The sequence below is a fragment of the Epinephelus moara genome, chromosome 20 (genome assembly GCF_006386435.1).
Source record: "Epinephelus moara isolate mb chromosome 20, YSFRI_EMoa_1.0, whole genome shotgun sequence".
Classification (NCBI taxonomy): domain Eukaryota; kingdom Metazoa; phylum Chordata; class Actinopteri; order Perciformes; family Serranidae; genus Epinephelus; species Epinephelus moara.
The window spans coordinates 11,148,895-11,156,457 of NC_065525.1; the positions used below are offsets into that span (position 1 = coordinate 11,148,895).

At 41.2% G+C, this 7,563-nt stretch overlaps 1 long non-coding RNA gene across 1 annotated transcript; it reads left to right on the forward strand.

Annotated features, from left to right (window-relative positions):
• The first annotated feature begins 3,795 nt into the window (after nucleotides 1–3,795).
• On the forward strand, nucleotides 3,796–5,164 carry LOC126407667 (uncharacterized). Its single transcript, XR_007571812.1, has 2 exons — nucleotides 3,796–3,941; nucleotides 4,950–5,164. It is a non-coding gene; the product is annotated as an uncharacterized LOC126407667 (long non-coding RNA).
• The last annotated feature ends 2,399 nt before the right edge of the window (nucleotides 5,165–7,563 follow it).

Below are 7,563 nucleotides of genomic sequence, written 5' to 3' on the forward strand. Positions count from 1 at the left end.
GAGGAGAGAATAAAACACCATAACCTCCTGTTATTAACTCTGGGGTCCGGGTTGTGTGGGGAGTTCTCCGCAGTGCTGAACAGCTCCCGGCGGCGGCTCCGTGACCGGCTCTGGGTCAGCTGGGAAAGGCTTGAGGCGAAGCAGGCTCATGGCTTATGTGTTCGTCACTTTCTTTTTCATTTTAACCCACACCATGATCTTTTCCTAACCCTAACCAAGTGGTTTTTGTGCCTAAACCTAACCAGACCTTAACCACAGGGCATCATGATGATTTCAGAACAACGGGACTTCGGAACAATGGGTTTAATATGGTCGGAACAATGGGATGTCGGACCAATGGGCTGTCGGACCAATGGGCAGACCCCTATAGAACCACAAATGTCAACCTTGTGGTGGCACTAGAGAACTCAGTAGATCAATGGGCAACAGATTTTCCACTGGACACATGAAAATTTTGAATTTTTTATTTTTTTTTTGCTGGTGGTGCTAGAGGAAAAGTCAGAGGATCATTAAAATTGATAAAATTCATCCTTTGGGCACCATGGAGATGTGTACCAAATTTGCAATCCATCCAATTGCTATTAAGAGTTTTAGGTCTAGCCTAAGTGGTGGATTGACAGACAACAGAAAGACCAACATTGCTCCCAAGCAGGTTGTTCTTGTGCACTGTTCGTATATAAACCTACAAAAAAGGTAAAGCACCAGTAATTGTATATATACCATGAAATCATGAAGGCTGTGATCATGTGACGAATGTGCTGAAGGGAGTAAAGTGTGTTTGTGTCCCATGTGAAACCAAGTTAATGTTTAATTAGGCTATTTAAAGGTATGTCATCACATTGTCATGATTCATAACTTTACATTAGGTATGCAACATGACGACACAACCATGATTCTTTACCTAAACCTAATCTACATAACTTTACTTTGCTAGACCTAACCCATGTAATATCACGCTATGTAACATCACAGTGCCCAACAATGACTTTTTCCCCAAGCTTTACCTATGTAACCTTTCCTAAACCTATGTGCCCAACCACGATTCTCTTTCTAAACCTTACCGTTGTAAGTGCATTTTTGTAAATTATTATGAATGTGTATGTATGTGGATGTGTCGTCCCAAGAGCCACAGCAAAAACATTATGACCATGCAAGATTTAATATTCCTGAAAACATGGCTTCGTATTCTATTCATAGATATTTCAGATTAAATCAGCAACAATCAAACTGAAATTTTGAAAAATGTATATTTTTAACATTTATCACTCAATAACTCAGTTAGGCTTAGCAACAAGAGGACAATTCCCACAACTGACATTAGATGCAAATGTAATGTGATTTGTTCATGAAGTGATACAAAATTTTTCCAGTGAGCTTCTAACCTGGAAATCCAGATGCCCTGCATCTAACAAATTTCGAATTTGCTCTGCACGGGGATCTGGCCCTGATGAGCAGAGCCCGCTGAATCGCTATCGGACCAATCGGATCAGTCCATCTGACAAAGGCGGGTTCTGGGCGGGTGTGACATGATGAGGACAATGCTGCACCGTAGGAGTCGAAAAGTAAACAGCCAAGATGGCAGCTGCCGAAGGACCGCGTCCATTCAATTTAGCTTTGGAAGAAACGCTAAGCCAACTACACTTATCTTTTTCCTTGAGAGAGGAACAGAAGACTGCCCTAGAAGCCTTCGCTTCCAGGAAGGACTTTTTTGCCGTTTTGCCGACGGGATACGGCAAAAGCATAATATATCAGTTAGCCCCACTGATCGGCAAACAAATGGGGCCTAGTGCAATGAATACGTCACCTTGTTTTTTGCTCTGATTGGCCATCGTGCTATCCAATTGCGTGCAGCGGCATTTGAAATGCCTCAGTTAGTGCCGTCCCCTGGGTAGGAAGGGTGTATCGGTGAGGGCCTGACTGGATTTCCAGGCTAATGCACAGCACAAGCAAAGATAAATGCACATAACCAGCCAACCACCAAATATCTGATGTGACACAGGAAAAACCATTTCAACTCAGGCAAAATTTTCCATGGTAATATAAGATCCGCTATGACATAATGTGTTCTCAGGGTCTTTATAAGCAGGGGCAGTGTAACAGACATATAGACTTTATCTCAAGACTTTAAGAAAGCAAATCGTTCAAAACTTAATCAGAATTTAGAAATTACATTTCTGAATATGTCTCAGTCAGATATTCTCGGAGATAGGTTTTAGAGGCCTGCCGAGATAAAATTGTTTCTGCTCATGTTGCCAGGTTCTAAAAAAAAAAAAAAATTGAATTGGCTGCCAATTGAATCGCACATTTCTTTTTTCCTCATTATCACCCTGGCTGATAGGTGAGATTCCAGATCTCCCTTGATTTCCTCACCTGTGCAGTCTCATATCTACTTCAGGGGTTTCGGTTGCACAGAGTGTAAGGTTTTATTGAGCTGGTCTTCTGGAATACTAAATTCAATTACTAATATGGTGGCAGCGTTTCGAAATGCATGTTGTCTTGTCAGTCACCCCAAGCCCATAAAGTCATTGTGCATAATACAAAAAGGCAGGTTTGTCAAATTTGAAATTGACTCTGGGTACATTAACAGGCTTTCAGTCGGCTGGGAATTTGATCTTTTTATTATTTATTCATGCGTCACATCAGTGCACCACAATAGTTTCTTTGGAAATAGCTGACTCTTGTACCTTGGGGTTTTAATCTTACCATTCCTGTAAAATTCACTAAAACACCTATCCAAGACATACCCGAAGTAAACTTAAAGCTGTTTTTGTTTTCAAGTTTTAGTAAATGCATGGTCTCTTTTGAGAGGTAATGTAAGTTTTTCCCCACCAGTAAGAATCCTTGTGGCCTTCATTTACGAAATGAATGCTCAGCAGAAAACTGGAAGTACATTCATTCCCAGGCAAAGCGAGGCATCATCAATGTGGACGTGAATGGAGACAACGATCAAATTTCACATCAGGTCTCAGCTCATGTACGCAAGTTTGAGTCAGTGTTGCCTTGTCGTGAAGTAGAGTAAATCTGGCTGCACTGGAGAATCGTTATTAGACCATATTCGTACTTGCATCCAAGTTTTTGCAGCCCAACATATTCCCAAAGAACAGTTTGTATGGTATCCTACAAAAATGCATACAACAGTTCTTATGATATCCTATGAATTAGCACTCCATGAATGATGTTACGTCCTTATATACAGTTACATAATTAACCTCAAGTTATGGAGGTTAGGTTTAGGCAAGTAAAGTTGCAGTGGTTAGGTTTAGGAAAAGAAACATGGTAAGCACATACTTAAAGTGGAAATGAAATAGCAAAATAGACACACATTTTTAACTTTAATGACTTCGTTAGATGTACCACAACAAAAACAACATTCTAACTGTAAGCCATTATTGAGAAAATCCACTAATTAATATGTCTTTTTGCTGTATTTGGACCATAGCGCGTCGCCATCTTTGTTTTCGCCGGCGCTTACGTCACGAGAATGGTTGTTTACTAGGAGCTCTGTCACAACACTGGAGTTCTGACTAGTTAGCAAGCTAATTCGCGGTTGAAACAATGGAGTCTGAGTATTTTGATGAGGTAGAGAGGACCACAGAAGCAAAGAATCCAATTGCTTATGCTTTTGAGCCTATTAGACAAAATATAGTCAGATCTATTCCCATGGACTCGGACGACAGCGGCGATGAAAGGGTGCCTGAACCTGACAGCTGGCGGATTGGGAATAATGTGTGGTGCAAGTGCGGAGCTTGTATCCCGATGCCAACTAGCGCGGAGAGTATGTGCTGCCAAGAAGTCAACCTGGGACATATCATTCAAGATCGCTGTGTCACGACCAATCCCACATTTCAGATGTTGTGCAAGGAGAGAGAGGTACTAGAGGTCTCGATGCTATCCCTGAGGGACGTCCGAGCTGAGACACTGGTACGCCCAATCAACAGCAGGTAAACTTGGCATAATGACAACATTTAATGGAAGGCTGCTGCTTAGCTGTCAAACCACACAAAACACTTATCCACATAGAATATATGCTCTACTGCTGTCTCAGTCAACTTGTCAGACCACAATGCCAGATGCTACATAGCTAACGTTAGCATCACGTTAACGTTATCATGTCGCAGCTATACAGCTATAGCGTTAGCAAGCCTAGCCTAGATCAACATCATTGCCACCTAGAAACCGAGTCAAATCTAGACATTTTCTGCATCACGAAGCATCAGTAAAATAAACAAACTGTATGACTTACCAACAGAAGAACTGTTTGTCGTGTTTGATTGTGCATTTTGGGTTGGATAGCTGGCGGTGGCCGTTTGGTTTTACGTCCGTACGCCCATCCTCGTCTCACTGTACATAATATACTTTATCCCTGCCGTGGAGAAATAACCAAGCTCTTGCTAGCTCCTTGGTAAAAGTTTATAAATGAAGAGCTCCATCCTCAGCGACATAAATTGTCTTAGACTGATTGATGATGTGAGCCTCCATCAAATTGTCAAAAGAAAGAGCCCGTCAGAGACACGCTAGTGACATCTACTGGATCTGAGAAGAAACAACGGTCACGGTCACTTGGAAAATAATCCAAAGTAGACACACGGGCAAAATACAATTTAGATTAATATACCTACGTTTAGAGTGATGCAGAGGGAGCCATGATGGTACAGAAGTCAACTTAATTTTTTTTTGCCATACAAACCCTTAATTAGGAGTGTGTTAAAACAGCACTGGTGTCGATTCTGACAGCCTGAACTTGATTGACCCAGGTCTGTCATATCAATTGTGATATTTAATTTATCAGCCATCGTAATATTGTGATTGTTATATTTACATATAATTTGAGCTATGTCTTACTGATATTTGAATTATAATATATATATAATGATGAAAATGAGCATAAAGATTTTAGGTTGCATAGTCTTACATCCATATGTGAGGCCTAACCAACTTCTAACTGTCAGTCTTTTCAGGCTGACAGCCTACAGACAGTTCACCCTTTGGTCCAGGGGTCATCTTGGCAGGAGGAACAGGATCCCAATTCCATCCTGTGTTGTGAATGCCATCAGGAACGTATTCCCATCCAAAGAATACCATGGATTTGAGTACTTTTATGACTTGTAAAAAAGGTAGTGTATCTCAAGCAATAAATTGTTTTCTAATCAATCGTTACATTGTATATTTATGGCCTCTTTGAATTTCATGCTCCCATTACATTGCTTAATCATACACATCGTTCTTTGTCCATATTATTTTTTAGTTCAAAAGGGTCAAGTTAATACTTTGCACTTGGAAATTATCAATATACCTATAGCACTTGAGAATACAATCAATAGGCAGATGAAAAATGAATACTTAAAATATAAATGAATGATCAAATACATTTTTATTAATTTTTACATTACCATTACCCTTTAATTACCTAATCATGTTTTGAATTAACTGTAGGTGAAATGACAGTAAAACGATTTTTAAAAATGATTAAATGACATGCTGCAGGCCAGTGATTCCCAACCTGGGTGTAGTTCACTGTGTACTTCTGCAGTCACCACAAAGTACAAGGAAAAATTGTGAGGAGGATCACAAATTGTGGCTGGCAGTATATTGATAGTCACAATAACCAATAAACTAGCAACAGCAACGATAAGCGGACTGTACAGTTTACCACCAACCTGAGTCATTAACTGAACACCAGCTGCTGTAATTCAGAGTTCTTGAAAACTAGTTTGCTCAAACTCTACTTAACAGAAAAGTCAAAATTAATAACTAACACATGCAATTGATCAAACATACAGAAGAAAGAGAGCAAGCCTAAAAACTCCAGGATAAATATGTCTTGTATTAAACAATACTATAACAATATTCAACAATATATAATTAATGTGGCACCCAGATAGCTCTTTCCTGTCACTCTCTAAGCTGTAATGTAATNAGGATAAATATGTCTTGTATTAAACAATACTATAACAATATTCAACAATATATAATTAATGTGGCACCCAGATAGCTCTTTCCTGTCACTCTCTAAGCTGTAATGTAATAAAGGCAATACCACCCCCCCAAAAATACTTAAATAATATATGATCAATAGTAATAATAGCATCCAGTTTCAAATCATTTTCAATTAACACATTTTCTACATGACAGGTGGTGTCACTGAAGGGTATCTGAACTTGAAATGCACCTGTCAGGGTTGTGGGGGTACAACAGACTAATAATGTTGGCTTATGGATCTGTAGTGCTGGGCTTTGCTGAAAATCTGCTGATATGTTTTGCAACTGACAGGGCTTTGTCTGGTTTTTTAACTCCTCTATGTTCGCCGATGGTCACTGCTTTCTCTTTGGTGTGTTCCCTCAGTGCTGCCCGAATGGAGATTGCCTCACAGCGCTTCAGTGCTCCTGCCACAATGTCCTTTCTGAAGCTGTAGTCTTTGCAGACCTTCACTGGTACCACCACATACTGCTGAGAAGCCTTGGAGAACTGGTGCTTCATTTGCTCCTCTCCCTGTTTGGTCTTTGCCGTCTCTCTGATCACGTATGGTTGTGGTCCAGCGCAGCTACACGAAGCCGAGCCTCAAAGCTCTCCCTCAGGAATTTCTTCCTCTTTGTGGCATACTTTGTGTAGAGGGAGTGGAGAGACTCAAGTGTGCCAGTGTGAATGCCCTCTGTTACTTTCTCCAGCTTTTTCAACAGCAGTTTGTCCAACACAACTTTCTGCAGGTGTTTAAATGCAGCAGAGCTGGGAAGGAGCCATGGGCGTTTGTTTTCCTCTTCAGGGCTGTAGGGAGGGTGCTCACATTTCCGTATCATCTCACCAGATGCCCATTGGTGAGTGTTGGTGATGTGGTGCAGCACAGATATCCATTTCTCCTTAAGCTTGGTCACACTTCCATCACATGAGCCAGCACAGTACCATAGGTGGTTGGTGATCATCCTGCTCCACTCAAGCAAGTCCTCATTGTGGCACTTCAGCAGACTCTTTTTTACACTTTTAACAATGTGCCACAGATCGTACTCGTGCTTGATGTTGCCATACTCTTCTCGCATTACCCTTTGGACAGACGGGTGGCAATCAGTTGCTAGCACAGAGATGGAGACGTTGTGTTCGTCCAGCTTTGCAAGGCATCTCTCCAGACCTTCAACCTCTAGCCAGTAACTGTTCTTTACTTCAGTGACATTCACAGTCTCCTGAGCAACCAGCAGCCCTGACTTTGTGTCAATGATGGAGTAGGTGCCATATGACGCATTGTGACCTGAGCTGTCATACCTTGAATCACCTGACACCACCAGTGGTTCATCACCTACTGCACTCATTACAGCCTCATTGTGTGAACACCAGGTTTGATTCACTTCAGGGATGACATAGGCCTTTTGAATGTTGAACCACTGTCTCTTGGAGAGGCTCTCTAAGCCAATTGTTTCACAGACCTCTATGAATGAAGTGCATTCATTCCCTGTGACAAATATTGCTGCAGGTACTGACACATTGCACTCCATTACACCCCTCACCAGAGGCTGGGAACGCCAGGTATAGCTGTGGCCATCAATGCACTCAGTCTTCACCTTCATTCCAAATACA